Consider the following 16,339-nt stretch of genomic DNA (forward strand, 5'->3'; position numbering starts at 1 on the left):
GTCGATCCTTTATCGTGCACCGTCCTGGCTGTCGGAACTCCGTTTCTGAGCTCCTTTCTAGCAAGCCTGTAATCCTCGAAAGCTGTGCTAGATCCTTGCTTCCTTCATCTTACGTATGCTGCCTTCTTCCATTCTACGAGAAGCTCCTATGTTCTCGACATTCAAGTTTCCTTAAACTTATCCTACTTACCTCTCCTAGAGGAACAAATTCGTGCATCACTCGAAGCAATTGTTCCTTAAATAGTCTCCAGATGTCTGCTGTGCCCTTTCTGTGGAACAATTGCTCACAGTCTGTACTTCCAACTCCTTTATGACAGCGTCATACTTTCCTTTCCACAATTGCATAACTTCCCTCGGTACCTGCTCCAATCCTTCTCCAAGGCTATGGAAAATGTTGGGCAGTTGCAATCACTGTAACCAAAGTGTTCTCCCATCGCGAGATCTGACACCCAGTTAAGAACTTCCCAGCAGTCCTTTGCTCTTCCTTCGCAAAGCTATTCCAGGTTTCCAGGCGGAACCGATATGGTTTTGTCAAAGTTAAATTATAAGCAACTAATTCATTGCACTAAGTTGAAGACGCAAACACTAAAGGGGAGTTCGATTATATATTTTACTTAGACTTCCAAAGAAAAATCACGTAAAAAAAATCTGCACATCGAAAGCTGTTGCAGCAGGAAACATTATTGGTTTGGCAGGTAAAATATTGTCAATGAAGGAAGATTGACTTGTTTGTATGAAAGCGAAGAGAAGATTAAATTTGCATTTATATGAATCTGGCGAGACATCAGGCGCGTTGTGCCATCAGGGATCATCGCTCGTGTTTCAAAGCTAGCTTTTCAACTGCGAAAAAAATTTGAAGGAATGAACGGAATTTGTTATCGTGCGATTGGTCGGAAAGTGAGTAGTGAAAAAGAAATATTTACAATTCAATAGATTTGGGGAAATTATTCTTTTGTTTTAGATCCAAACTGGAGCACTGCAGCCGGATTGGCCAGCATACATACTGTACGATGTTAATTCTTTGTAAGGATTTCAACGCGATTTATTAGACTAATAATGGCAATAAGGTGACTGCCTTTTTGTGGAAAGGTTTGTTGACCTCAGCCTGCATCCTTCGGGTATTTCGAAAAGTCAAGGGTGATTCATTGTAAACTAAACTACCATGAGGAGTGTCAAGCGGCAAAATTTGTGAATGATTTTCCAGTTGTGGGAGAAACCAGAACTGATGTCCTTCATTTCTCAAAGAACTTAAGAACATGAGACCTATGAGCAGGAATAGGTCATGTGACACTTCAAGCCAAATCCGCCATTCTGTAAGATCATGGCTAATCTTTCTCGGCCTCAGCTCCTCTTACACGCCATCTCTCTGTAACCTTTAATTGCTTTATTGTTCAAAAATATGCATGTTAGCTTAAAAACCATTTACTTAAATAGCGTCAACGACATCACTGAGCAGGGATTTCCATAAATTCATAATCCTTTGGGTGAAGAAGTTTCGAATTTTACCTGCCACCTCTTTCCGTCTGTCTTATATTTTCCATTTTTCATTTCATATGTTCCTCGAAGATCACACCTCATTCTTTTAAATTACAATGAAGAAAATCCCAGCCGATTCAGTCACCCATCATAAGCCTCAATGTTTGCATCAGTCGAGTGAACGTCCACTGCATCACCAACCATGCATCCTTTTTCAAGTAAGCTAATCAAAACTTTACCCAGCACTCCCCGTGTCGCCTTCCCAACGTCTAATACAGGTAGATCGTAACCTCGCTATTTTTAGACTCGAATCCTGTCGCAACGAAGGACAACATTCTATTTCCCTTCCTAATTAACTATTGTACGTGCAGACCAACTTTCTGTGATTCATGCATAATTCTACACAGCATGCTGCAACGTCTTACCATTTAAATAGTTGCCGTTTTTACTGCCGTTCTTATCAAAAATACTGAATGTCCATTTATTGACATAATATTCTAGCTGCCAGTCCTTAGCACTGTCACGTAAAGCATCTTTGTTTCATTGCAAAGTTTTACAATCAGCTGCACATTTTGCGCTGTCACTAGTGTTAATGTAAACTGAAAACCTCAACAAACTATGCGTGGGTGCCAATGTCAATTCATCTATGTAAATTAAAAATAATTATGGTCTCTATACTAATCCCTGAACACTGAAAAAAGTTGGCCCATTGAAAACACAGATGGGGAAATTAGAAGCCATTTCGTACAATTGTAATACTTTGCAATTCCCCCTTAAAATGGTAATGGCTGCCGAACAGTCAAATCGAAACATTACTCAAAGTTTGTGACAAGATGTATAGCTCGGGTGCTCGTTGTTGTGGTACTGTTCGCCGAGCTAGGAATTTGTTTTGCAGACGTTTCATCCCCTGTCTCGGTGACATCCTCAGTGCTTGGTAGCCTCCAGTGAAGGGCTTCTGTGATGTTTCCTCTGGCATTTATAGTGATTTGTATCTGCCGCTTCATATTGTTCATTCCAGCTGTCCACTGCAGTGGCCGGAATAAAGGGTCCAGCGCAACAACTACTTGCAGATACCAACACCTACCAAAAGAGGGAGTTTCACCTCACCCCACAGCTCACCAATGGGAGAAACAACACACTGAGGAACCTACAAAAAACGGACAGATAACCAGGTTTGACCTACAATGAATGAAACCTGAAAGCAACAACACCTACAGATTCTATGGACTACCTAAAGTGCACAAAACAGACACCCCACTCAGACCCATAGTATCACTACAAGGGACACCATCACACAAACTGGCTAAAGAAACTGAAACACCTGATCAGCGGATCCAGACACTCTATTGAATCAACACAGGAATTCTTGGACTTCATCAGAAATATACACATAGACAAGCAAGAAACCATGGTCTCATTCGATGTAACGGCACTGTTCACCTGTATCAATAAAACCCGAGCCAGAGAAAAAATAGCCAACCTGCTGGAAGACTGCATACTCAAACTACTGGACCTGTGCCTCACAACACACTTCACATTCAACAACAAAATATATGAACGAATCAACGCACACCCATGGGCTCACCCATCTCTGGACTCATAACAGAAGCGGTAATGCAAAGATTAGAACAAACAGTCTTTCCGCAAATTCAATCCAAACTCTGGGTCAGATATATGGATGACACCTTTGAAATCATTAAAAACTCAGATATAGTGAACGCACACCGGATCATCAATGCCACACTCACAGGAACCAATTCACTAGTGAGGAAGAAAAGGACAACCAACTCCCATTCCTAGACGTGATGGTACAGAGAACACTGAACAGAGAATTAACCACAAACGTATACAGGAAAGCCACACACAGACACCAAGTCCAAAACTACGAAAGCAACCACCCCAACACACACAATAGAAGTTGCATCAAGGCACTATTCAAAAGAGCCACAACACACTGCAGTACACCAGAACTGAAAAAAGAGGACGAAAAACACCTATGCAATGTATTCGCCAAAAACGGATACCGCCGCAATTTCATCAACAGATGCCTTAGGGAAAGATAATGGAACGAGGACATGTCACAACCCAAAGGACTAGCCACACTACCATACATCAAGAGCATTTCCGAACTGACGGCCAGACTACTGCGATCACGAGGAATCATAACAGCACACAAACCAACAGCCACCCTCAGACAACAACTCTCCAGAATGAAGGACCCGATACCCAGCATGAGCAAAACCAATGTAGGGTACAAAATCCCATGCAAGGACTGTACAAAACACTACATAGGACAAACAGGAAGACAGCTAACGATCCGTATCCATCAACATCAACTAGCCACGAAACGATACGACCATCTATCCCTAGTAGCCACACACACAGATGACAAGCAACATGAATTCGACTGGGACAATACTACTATTATAGGACAAGCCAAACAGGGAACAGCCATGGAAGTCCTAGAGGCATGGCACTCATCCACAGATTCAATCAGTGAGCACATCGATCTGGACCCAATATACCGACCTCTGCAACGGACAGCTGGAACTGACAACCGGCAGCTGCAGATTAAAACCACTACAAATGTCGGAGGAACGATCACAGAAGCGCGTCACAGGAGATTGCCAAACACTGAGGATGTTGCCTGGACAGGGGGCGACACGTCTGCAACTCAAATTCCCAGCTCGGCGAACAGAATCACAACATCGAAACATTACTCTCTAGTAATGCGATCCTTGACTCGCAAATGACATGAAGATTCTTCGTGACAAGCAGTCAGGTAGAATTGACTTCAAAATCAATTCACGTATCACTTCATGGATTCGTAGAGGAATTACAGTGTGCATGTAGCCTTCTCTTGTTCATTGCCTTTGGAAATATTATCCATTTTTCTTTCGTAAATACCATTTTTGTTTACACTTCCTTTGCAACTTGCATGATTATATCTATTTTGACCCAATGAACCTCACCAATTGTCAACTTTACATAAAAATGTTCACTGATCGTCATCAAAAATATGCATGAATCCTTTTGAATCGGAAGAGAATACAGTCAGTACTACAGTATATGCAGTATATCCATTACTTTTACATGTTTTGTGGTTGCCAATACTTATCAGGAGAAAGCGAGTGATGTAGATACCATGCTGTGCTTTTGCAAGAAAACGATGAGAACTTAGAAAATTCAATTTGCTGTATTTTCCAGATTGTAGAACATAAATCAGCAGCATTATTCTAAGTTTGAAAAGGAATCCTTCAGTTTTGTTTTGGCGTTGAAACATTTCATCAGTTCTCGTGCCTGAGACAGTTTTGATACTTACCTGAACACCTTTACATGTTTGTTGAGATTTAAGGACAAGACTTCCAGATTGTTTAGATAGCGATTATCATTGCAGCCATTCAGTTTTTCAAATTATACACATCGCAGGGCGGGAAATCATTATTGCTGAGGCGTGTTTGCGACTTTATGATGAAATAGAGAGCTGTTCGGTGGCGTGGAAAAATTGAGTGAAATGAACTTTGGCAGTGCAAGTTTTTATGATTTCATCCAAGGTAATTTTCATCTATTGTATTATAACAATTGCATAATACTATTTATTTTAGTTGTCGCCACCGTTGCATATTGATGGTGCATTTTTAAAGAGGGATATGTGACGATGTGTTTTTCAGAGGTGTATTTGGTCTTTCTTTATTGAGGTGTGAACTCTCGATTCGACTTCAATAAAGTTAAAAGATCTGTACGACTTCCTTTTAAATGAAACCTTGGAAGCAGACTGTAATGGATGGAGACAAGCTGCACCAGTGACAGGATGTTTGTTTTCTTTTTGTTTTTTTTTTCGGAACAGTTGCTGAATATTCAAATGTGTAGCTGGAAGCTTCCGTATATTTCTACGCACCACTGTCTCTGTCTTCCTGTCTCTGTCGCTATCTCTGTATCTCTCTCTCTGTATCTCTCTAACCCCTCCCCCCTTCCTGTATCTCTGAGTTTTCTGTTCATGTTGTCCTACAGGACAGGCTAATTGCTTATGAGGCATGGAATACTGAATTCACCTTTGCTAAGGGTATGTTTCGGGGATTGTATTGCATTCAAAAAATTAACGTTTAGCAGTTTCATAATGTAATGACCTTTTTTCCAAAGTTTCCATTAGGGTTAAGGAATTTTAATTTTTTTCCCTTTTGTTGCATTTTCTGCACTGTGTATGAATAGAATGTGCTTTGCGTCAAGATTGACAGCTTGACGTATCAGATTGCATCTGGAATCTAACAGCGAACATTTGCCTATAAAATAAGAAAAGCTAAGATCTTCGGCAGATTTTGCTATTGTTATTTGAGAACATTTAGCTTAGTCCAAAAAATATCTGTCTGAACAAATCAGTTTGAGGTCATAACATCTCAAGTTTCATGTTGGACTTTCCATTCCTCGAAGAAATACCCAACACACGAAATCATTTGTGAAAGACAAATGAACTCTCTTTTGTTATCGACAGGAAGAATTTTTGTGCCAGAAATTGAGCGATATATTGGAGGAGATGGGGCTGGTGTTACTGCAGCTGGGAGTGCAACAGGTAGATTAAGTTGGGAGAGAAAATAATTGGTCAGAGAGCAAGGTAGAGTGGAGAAATGGGAAATGCAATGGAGGGGTCAAGACGGTGGCGCCAGCTTTGAGGCTTGGGACTATGATAATGTGAGGGCGATGAGAACTGAGGAAACTAGTGACATCCACATTAATCCCATGTGGTTTCAGTGTCCCAGACATTAATCCTGTGCGGTTGCAGTGTCCCAGGGCGGAAGATGAGGCGTTATTCCTCCTTTAGTTGGATGGTTGAAGTTTGTCGATGGAGGAGGCCCATGGCCTTCATGTACTTGGTGGAGTCGGAGCGGGCGTCAAAGTGTTCAGCCACGGGCCAGTGATGTTGCTTGTTGCGAGTTCCCGGGAGGTTTTCTCTGAAATGATCCGAAAGTTGCCGTCCAGTCTCCCCAATGTACAGGAGATCGCATCGGGTGCAACAGATGCAGTAAATGACATTGGCGGATGTGCAGGTAAATATCTGTCAGACATGGAATTATCATTTCGAACCTTGGACTGAGGTGTGGGTTGTGGTCACGAAGCTGAACTTTTTTTCTGCCACCTCCACCTCCGGGCTCACGTTTTCAATCAAGAGTCTCGCCCACCCACAAACGATGCCTTCTCCTGCCTCCGACAAATATCATTTACCTTGTTACCCTGTGCTGGACTGCTTTCCGGTAAGAACTCTTCATTTCTAAATGCGTCCATGACATTGCCCGCCACCGTCCACCCCGCTAACACTCTCCAATGTCTCGAACTCACAACACACAGCCCTCCACTCCGTCTGCTCCAAGCCCAACATCGCTTCCAAATCGCAAACAAGGAGAAGTGGTGGTACTTTGGCGCACGGACTTCTGCACCACTGAAACTTGACACCAACTCACAGCAATCTCCGACTCCCCCTTCGATCTCTAACTTCCATCACAAAACTATTATCTCCTCAACCAGCTCTGGGACCTCCCACCCACAGCCTCTAAGCTCATCTTCTGTGAACCCCACACTGACCAATCCTACCTCCTACTGAAGATCCACAAACCTGTCTTCACTGATCGACACATTGTCTCAGCCTTCTCCTGTCCCGTTGGACTCACCTCTGCATAAATTGACACTGTCCTTTCACACTCAGTCTAGGAAATCACCATTTCAATTCTGTACACCAAACATGCTCTTCAACTCGCCCAATACATCCGTTTCCCCAGCCGCCTATGCTTCATCTTCAGCATGGACGTCAAGTCTCTGTGCACGTCTACCTGCCACAACAACGACTACGATGCCCTCTATTTCTTCTTCTCACGCATTCGCAACCACTTCCACTTACACCCTCATCCGTCTGGCTGAACTCGTTCTTACCCTTAACAATATTTCGTACCAAAACTCTCACTTCCTCTCACGGAAGAGTTAGCCGTGGGAACCGCATGGCCCCCAGCTATACCAGCCTTCTGTCGAGCACGTGTAACAGTGCACCTACCTCAGCTGCACCAGCACCATCTCCCACTGTTTCCTCCAATACATCGATGACGGTATTGGCACCACCACGTGCTCCCACGAGGAGGTTAAACTGTTGCTCAAGCTCACAAACACGCTTCACCTGATTTCGAATCCACAAACAAGTTTCACGCCGGCCTCAACTTGCCCTGGACCATCTAGGACACCTCCCTACCATTCCTGGACCTGTCAATCGCCATCTCTGTCAACCGACTAACAACAGACATGTAGGAGAAAACCATTGACTCACACAGCTACGTCGGCAACATATTCTCGCACCCTGCCTTTTGCAAAACCGTCATTCGTTATTTCTGATCCTTCTGTTCCCGCCACACTGATTGTCAGGATGACCAACTTCACCTTAGAAATTCCCAAATGACCTTCTTCAAAGATCGCAATTTCCCCTCTCACGTGTTCAGCAATGTACTCCAGCGAATCTCAACCACTTCTGGCACCTCATCCCTTGAATCCGATTCGTGCCAACTCAGCAAGGATAGGACTCTACAGTCCTCACCTTCCACCACATCAACCTTTGGATACATCGCATCAGTTTCTGCGACTTCCACAACCTCACAAGAGACCACGCCACTTTGGATGTATCTTCCTCCCCACGCCTGTCAGCGTTCCAGGGAGACCATTCTCTCTGCGAATCACTCTTCAGATTCACGCTTACTACCAGCTCAAACTCCACACCTTGCACTTCCCCTGCCACTGCAGGAATTTCAAAACCTGCACCCACACCTCCCCTTCACTCAAGTCCAGGGGCACAAAGCTCTTTCGACACACAGCAGAAATTTAAGTGCAACTTTTCCAATGCCATCTACCATATCCATTGCACCAAATGTTGTCTACTCTACATCAGGGAGACTGATGCCAACTTGCAGACCATTTCCAAGAAACCTCTGGGATACCCACACCAACCAACCCGACAGTCTGTGGCTGAACACTTCAAATCCTCCTCCCACTCTGCCGAGGACGTGGAGGACCTGGGCCTCCTCCACCGACAAATGCTGAGCAACTGACTCCTCGTGGAAGAACCATTTCAATTTCAACTTGGACACAAACCAGTTCAGCAGCCATGACGTTATTTTACTCCCGATGAGAGGCTCAAACCTTTGGATAGCTTTCACCAAGGATCGATTCTCTTGGTCATTTTATGTTAATTTCTGAATGGCTTCTGGAAATACTCACTTGCGCCTCATTTCTTGAAAAGAATTCCTCTGTTAAAGTTTAGACAAAGTTTGAATTATGATCTTGTCTCATTACTGACCACGTGGTCGAATACTTCTCAGAAATGCTGATTTTCCTGTGACATGGACAGCCACTGATGGATAACACTCAGATCTTAGATCATAGTATTGAACACAAACTTTGAGCTTGCACATTTCTGCACAGGTAGAGATTTACAAGGGCAAGGACCCCAAAAATAATTTAGTCGTAGAATGCTTGATAAACAAAGAAAAAACGCAATGCTTTCTAATTATGTCCTTCATTTAAGCTCGAAATCAAATTTAACACTCTTCTTTACCTTACTCCTTAAATACTCAACTAATTTGAAACTAATATGGGTTACACAGTTTCTGAGGACAGTATACTGCACGAAGAAAGAGAAGGAAAGAAGGAAACGGAATAACGCTATGTTATTCGATATTAAGCACTTTCCAAATATTTAATTTCCAGAAGTAATTCACGGCAGGCGAGCTCAAAAATGTCGTGTTTTATTTGTTCATATTTCGTGAATTCCAGAATTCTTCAGATGACGTGTCCAGCACCAGGACCTGATCAAGTGTACCACGAGATCTCTGCGGGAATCTAAAGAAGTGATTGCTGGGCCTCTTGTTGAGATATTTGTTCCATCAAATGTCCGAGGTGAGGTGCTGGAAGACTGGAGATTGGCTAAGGTGGTGACACGGTTTAAGAAGTGTAGTAAGGACAATCCAGGGAAGTTTAGAACAGTAAGCCTGATGTTGAAGGTGGGCAAGTTGTTGGAGGGCATCTGAGTGACAGGATATATGTGTATTTGGAAATGCAAGGATTGATTAGAGATAATTAACATGGCTTTGTCAATGGGAAATCATGTCTCACAAAATTGATTGAGTTGTTTGAAGAAGTAACAAGGAGGATTGATGAGAGCAGAGCGTTAGATGTTATATATGTGGACTTCAGAAAGGAGTTCTACAAGGTTTCCCCATGGAAGACTGGTTAGCAAGATTAGATCTCATGGATTGCAGAGAGAACTAGCCATTTGGATACAGAACTGTCTCAAATGTCGAATACAGATAGTGGTGGTGGAGGGTAATTTTTCAGACTGGAGGTCTGTGGCCAGTTGAGTGCCACAAGGATCGGTGCTGAGTCCTCTACGTTTTGACATTTACATTAATGATTTGGATGCAAGAATAAGAGGTAAAAGTTAGTAAGTTTGCGGCTGACTCCAAAATTGCAGGTGCAGTTGATAGCGAAGAGGGTTACCTCAGATTACAACAGGTTCTTGACGAGCTGGGCCAATGGGCTAAGAAGTGGCAGATGGTGTTTAATTGTCATAAATGGGAAAGCAAATCTTAGCAGCGCTATTACACTTAATGTTAATGTCCAAAGGAGTGATGCTGAGCATAGAGACCTTGGAGTCCAGGTTCATAGATCCTTGAAAGTGAAGTCCAAGATAGAAGGCGTTTGGTATGTTTTCTTTTCTTAGTCGAAGTATTGACTACAAGAGTTGGAAGGCCATGTTGCGAATGTATAGGACATTGTTTAGATCAGTGTTGCAATATTTCATGCAATTCAGGTCTCCTTCCTATCGGAAAGATGTTGTGAAACTTGAAAGGGATCAGAAAAGATTTGAAAGAATGTTGACAAGGTTGGAGGATTTGAGGCATAGGGAGAGACTGAACAGGCTGGGGCTATTTTCCGTGGAGCGTCTGAGGCTGAGGCGTGACCTTACAGAGGTTTACAAAATAGTGAGGAGCAGAGGTATAACAAATAGACAAAGTCTTTCCCAATGTGTGGGGGAATCCAGAACCAGACGGCAAAGGTTTAGAGAGAGAGGGGAAAGATATAAAACAGATCTCGGGGCAATATTTTTCATGCAGAGGGCGGTAAGTGTATCGAATGAGCTACCAGAGGAAGTGGTGGAGGCTAATACAATTGCATCATTTAAGAGACATCTGGATTGGGTACATAAGTAGGAATTGTTTGGAGGGATATGGGCTGGGTGCTGGCAGGTGGCACTAGATTGATTTGGGATACCTGGTCGGCATGACGGGTTGAACCGAAGGTCTGTTTCCATGCTGTCCGTCTCTATGACTTTGTCACTCTATGACTCTATCATGGCTAATAGTAATGCACAAGTGGTATTCAAGTTTGCATATTTCAAATTGATGCTAACTACTCACAGAAACAGAAGCCGATAAAGGGTCAAAATTTACATCAAAGTTATTCATGAAGTTATTAAAGTTTTAAGAATAAATCAAATCCACGGTGTACCATGCAGAAACGCAAAGACCATTAGCATGGCTTCACCATTTTTAACGGCAATTTTGAGGCTTTACAGTAAAGATTAAAACAGAGTATTGGGAAAAATGAACTAATTTGTAGATCTTGCAACTGGGCAGACATCGAATGAAACAAATCAATACATTCCATGTGAATTTACTTTAGATCAGATTTGCAAGGACAATTGGAATTAATTCAGTAGGAATTGATAAGGTAAGTTTTATATGATGCATATTTGGACTCTGTGTCAAATGTTTGTTAAAGATTAACTAGAGCGGATGATGTGGCTGGACAGTATTAGAAATTAGCAGGACACGTGATGCAACAGGAAGTTAGCAAAAATCGTATATTTTCAATAATGCGAGCGGAAATAAAGAGTTAGTATTGCAGCCAGCGAGATGTAAGCTTCACTGTGCCTAATCGACTTCTAAGTAAATTGTGCGAGCTAAATTATTTGACAAGAACGTAGAAGGAAATCGATCAGAGTTCCGGATGTTAATATGCTCAAAAGTTTCTTTAATCACAAAGGAAATCAAAGTGAGAATGATATATTGGTTGCAACACAGACTCGTGTATGAAGTTCAAATGACGCAAACTGATGTATGATCCTCAAATGATACTGAATTGGTCATTTCACAAATGAAATTGGATAAGAAAGAAGTTGCCAATAAATGGGAAACATTTTTGAGCCAACTTCCAGAGGAACTTCAAAATTACCTGAAACAGTTATATCAATTGCAGTACGAGATATGAGGGAATAAGCTGGGAAGTACCAATCTGACAAAGCAATAGGTTTATATCTGCATTGAGGAAAAGCTTTTCCAATTAATTCGAATCCGAATCGATTTCACTCTCTAAAGGTTTCAGTGTTCCATAAAGACAATGAAAACTTGCTAAAAGTCAACAAAATGGAAGTTAGTCGCAGCAGCCGGAACTCACCAGATTCATGCCTGTAAAATCAAATCCAAAAGGTGGTGCCGAAAGATTATATGTGGACCATCACAAAGTAAATGCAATTATAATATATGATTACTATATAGCACCAAGTTTTGAAGACTACATTGAGAAGATAAAACACGGCTTTATTGCAAGTTGGATTTTCTCAAAGGATAGAGGTAAGTATTCCTTTTCTGAAGGGATAAAGGTAAATTCGGCGTTGGGAAATACAATGAACTGTACCAATTTAAAGCGATAATATTTCTCCTGAAAATGGAATACTTATCCACAGTAATCTTCCACAGCTGAAAAGAAGGTCTTGTGTTTAGTGTTGGTATTGAATAAGTTCATCAAGTTTGTTGGCAATAATGTGTCCAAATCATTTGTATGTTCTGATCATAAGTCGTTAAAATATATGGAAAAAAAGTTGGGTATGAAAATCCCAATCTTTTAAGATGGAACTAATTATTGCAGCTATTGAATTTGAAAGTAATACATGTAGCAAGATGAGACAATGCAATTGATGTCAAAAATGGAGGCGTTTGGTGCTGGGGAGACGCATACTGAAAAGACTGTAAGAATGAATATTTGCATACTCCTATTCACACAAAGTCATATTTGTATATTGATTGTTCATTTTTATTCAATGGGGCATTCGACGATAATATGGCTTTAAGATTTCAGACTTTTTGATAATTATGAAAGCTTCATACACAGGTTAAGAGCTGTCTGCTCAATGCCAAGAGAGTAAAGACCTTGTGAGGTCATGAGGCACTTATTATGTACAAAACGTTCGAACAATGGAAGGAGTCTGATTGCTTGAGGTCAAGCACAGACAGAGCCAGGTAATCATAGTTTCTGGGGTCTTGAAGCTGGATGTGGAAGCAATTATTCCTTGCTGTGTTTCAGGTAAAAGTTGGGATTCTATTCCTGTCCGTATAAATAACGTGCGAGGCTATCTCTTTTCGTGAATTTGACTTTGCCAAAAATGTGTTTATGGAATGTTACTGAATAGGAACAAGGAAACAACAGGAGATAATATATCAGTTATCCTCTTCAGAATTTTGTACTTCCTCCGCGCGCAACTGCTGCTTTAACTGAGCAATTTTGGAAAGTACATTCAATATTGAATGGTTGATCAAAACATTGTTTTTATTTTGTGTAACAAACGCACAAAACGATATCATTAATGGATGGGTGTGAGATCCGAAATGAATCATTCGATAACTTCAAAGTCCAAATCGTTCCAAAGGTAAAGAGCTGATATATCCAATAATGCACCTATATTTTCTTCAGATGTACTGCCGAACAATAGTGACAATGAAACTTTTCCCATTTTCCAATTGGTCTCTTTATTTTATTCCAATAATCGAAGTCTGTGCAACTGACTGACGTGTTAATGGAGGATGACGTTGAAATCAGTAATCATAATTCCTTTAGTTTCGTTCGTGGAGATGGCCTGGTGGTAATATCACGAGACTATATATATATATATATATATATATACAGAGGCCCTGGTATTGAACCGTGGTCCCGGGTTCATATTCTCCATGCTGGTTTGTAAAATTTGAATTGAATAACCGTCTGGAATGAAGACTCAACTCATCAACATAATCCATTCTTAATTGCTGGAAACATTTACAAATGAACGGTGTGAAGGAAAAAGCTGGCATACCTCGTCTGTCCGAAATGTGACTCCACCCATACAGCATTGTTGTCGATTCTTCACTGTCCACTGGAATATTAATGATAGGCAATACATGCTGACCTCGCCAGAGACACCCATATCAGTTGAAGGAATACAAAATGAACTAAAATCATTTTGGCAACGGAAAGGAATCGCATGAAAGTTACATTTCCTAATTAGAGTAGATTGATATGTAAAGGGACGACTGGTAAATGGGAGGCTTTCCAAACGTGAGACACCGAAAGTTGAAGGCATTATGTTTCTGTGAGACTGAACAATAAGGAAAGAGCGAACAATAGGTGACTCGTATCAATTTTAATAAGGAGATATATAGCAGGTGCAGACAACTAAATTCAAATAAATCTCTTCAAGAGTATCAAGGCATTGTTAAGAGGGAAATTAGAATGGCAGAAATAAATATGAGATTACCTTAGCAAATAAACTTAAGAATAATGCGAATAAGTTATACAAGTAACATCAAGAGCAAATGATCAACAATGAGAGATTAGCGCCCCTTAAAAGTCAACGAGATAGTGCATGATTGTATTCACAGGAGATGGGGAACACACTAAACGGATATTTCGCTTTTCATCAGGAATTTCAACAGTGGAGAAAGAAAGGGTGTCTGACGAGTCAAGGCAAATACATATTTATATCTTGGAAACAGTTCGCATGTCAGACAAGGAGCTTCCGGAAATCTTAAAACAAGCATGGAAGTAAATAAATTTGCAGGAACTGGTTAGGTGTATGATGGAAAATTCGGGAAGTCAGGATGAAATTGTGGTGCCCTGGCAGAGGAACCTGCACCACTTACAGCCAGAGACGACATGCCTGAAACGTTGAGGGTGGCCAATGTTGCGCTTATTCAAAAGTAGACGTGCAGGTGACATGCCTGAAAAGGACAGAGTTGCTGACATACTGAATTTATTAAAGAATATCTGTAAAGAAAATCCTAGGAACTATAGATGACTGAGCCTGAAATCAGTCGTGGTCAATTTATTTCAAGGAGTTATCAAAGGATTTGCATGCAATTGGAGAGGTAACGATTGTTCAGGGAAGGTTTGCATGACTGATCGTGGGAAATGTATGGAATTAGCTGCCAGAGGATGTCGTGGAGGCTAGCACAATTGCAACATTTAAGAGGCATTAGAATGGATATATGAATAGGAAAGGTTTGTAGCGATATTGGCCGGGTGCTGGCAGTGGGAATAGATTGGGTTGGGATATCTGGTCGGCATTGACGCGTTGGTACGAAAGGTCTGGTTCAACGCTGGACATCTCTCTGACTCTATGACTCTATAAAATTGGTGTCAAAATTTGATAGGATTTTGTTGAGGACTTGAGGTGGTAGCCGTTATTTACATTGACTCTAGCGTAACCTTTGACATGGATCTGCAATTGGAGATTATTTAGTAAAGAGAGATCACATAGGTTTCCGGAGCAGATTTGGGACTGAATTGGCTTGAGACTAGCAGACAGAAGTGGTGTGGAGGGTTGTTCTGCGGACTTGAGGTCTGGGTGGAGCGATTACACAGGGATAGGAGTTTTGATCTTTATTTATATCAAACATATGGGTGAGAACTGAGGAGGCATGTCTAACCGGTTTGCAGATGACATCAGTTCGAGTAAATGTGGCATTTAAGAAGATTATCGAAGATATAAAGAGGCCTTGAGTATTTAGGCTCATTAGCCGAACGCAGATCAATGTAAGATGTTGCATTTTGGTAAAACAAAGGAGGGCAAGACATGTGTAGTTACTGTTGGTGTTAAGGCATCCGGTTAAACCCGCCTGCTAATTTAAACCAATTTAAACAGAAGAGATGCACCCCATGCTGTAATCTGTTAAAATCGAGAAGCAAAGAACCATCCCAGAGGTCATCATTTAAATTAAAAATTAACAACATTATTCTCTAAGTCCAATGGAGAATGTTAAAGCCACCAACTACTTCCCAGGCCTTTTTCTTAATCTAGTCTTCTCCCTCCCACTCTACAATACGAGTCCGATATAAAAATATAATTAAATGAAATTTACAAAAAAAAGGCAAGTTTCAAAACCAGTCAGCTTTGTCAGCTCCCCTGTATAGATTTTCCTCTATAAGGTCGGTTTCGTTGTTCTCCTGTGCAAACTCCTTCCACACACAGTTACGTTTCCGAAAGCTCGTGAACCAACAGTCTGCATGTGTTGATCTTTTAGCAGTTCTCTCTCGAGCATTTCGTTATGTCCTGTTTTATAGCCCAAAACATCGGATCGTTTCATTGCTTTTCCTATTACCAAAATGTTAAATTCAAATTTGATTAGATTTTCGTATCTTTGGACATAATTCGAACAGATTGGCCGAATTTGAATTTGTTTTTGTTTCATAGCAACTCAGCTGCAGGTATTTGTTTTAATAAAGTATTGCATTCCGACTTTATTCGGGATTCTCGTTGATTTGTCGGTCCTTGCTAGCTTTTCAACTCACTATCCTTACATCTTCATAACACGTCCACTCTCCTCTCTCAATCCCAATGGTGTTTTTGCCCCCTGAAACTCTCAGTCTTCCTTCCAACTTTCTGTATCTCATGTATCTCCCTCTTTCTCCTCCGCCTTCACTCCCCCTCCCCCTTACTCCCTTGCTCGACCCTCCCATTCTTCATCCACACCACTCTCTCTCACTCCCTTCACCCCCGTCCCTCCTTCCCTCTTTCTCTTTCTTT

The sequence above is a fragment of the Chiloscyllium punctatum genome, chromosome 21 (genome assembly GCF_047496795.1).
Source record: "Chiloscyllium punctatum isolate Juve2018m chromosome 21, sChiPun1.3, whole genome shotgun sequence".
Classification (NCBI taxonomy): domain Eukaryota; kingdom Metazoa; phylum Chordata; class Chondrichthyes; order Orectolobiformes; family Hemiscylliidae; genus Chiloscyllium; species Chiloscyllium punctatum.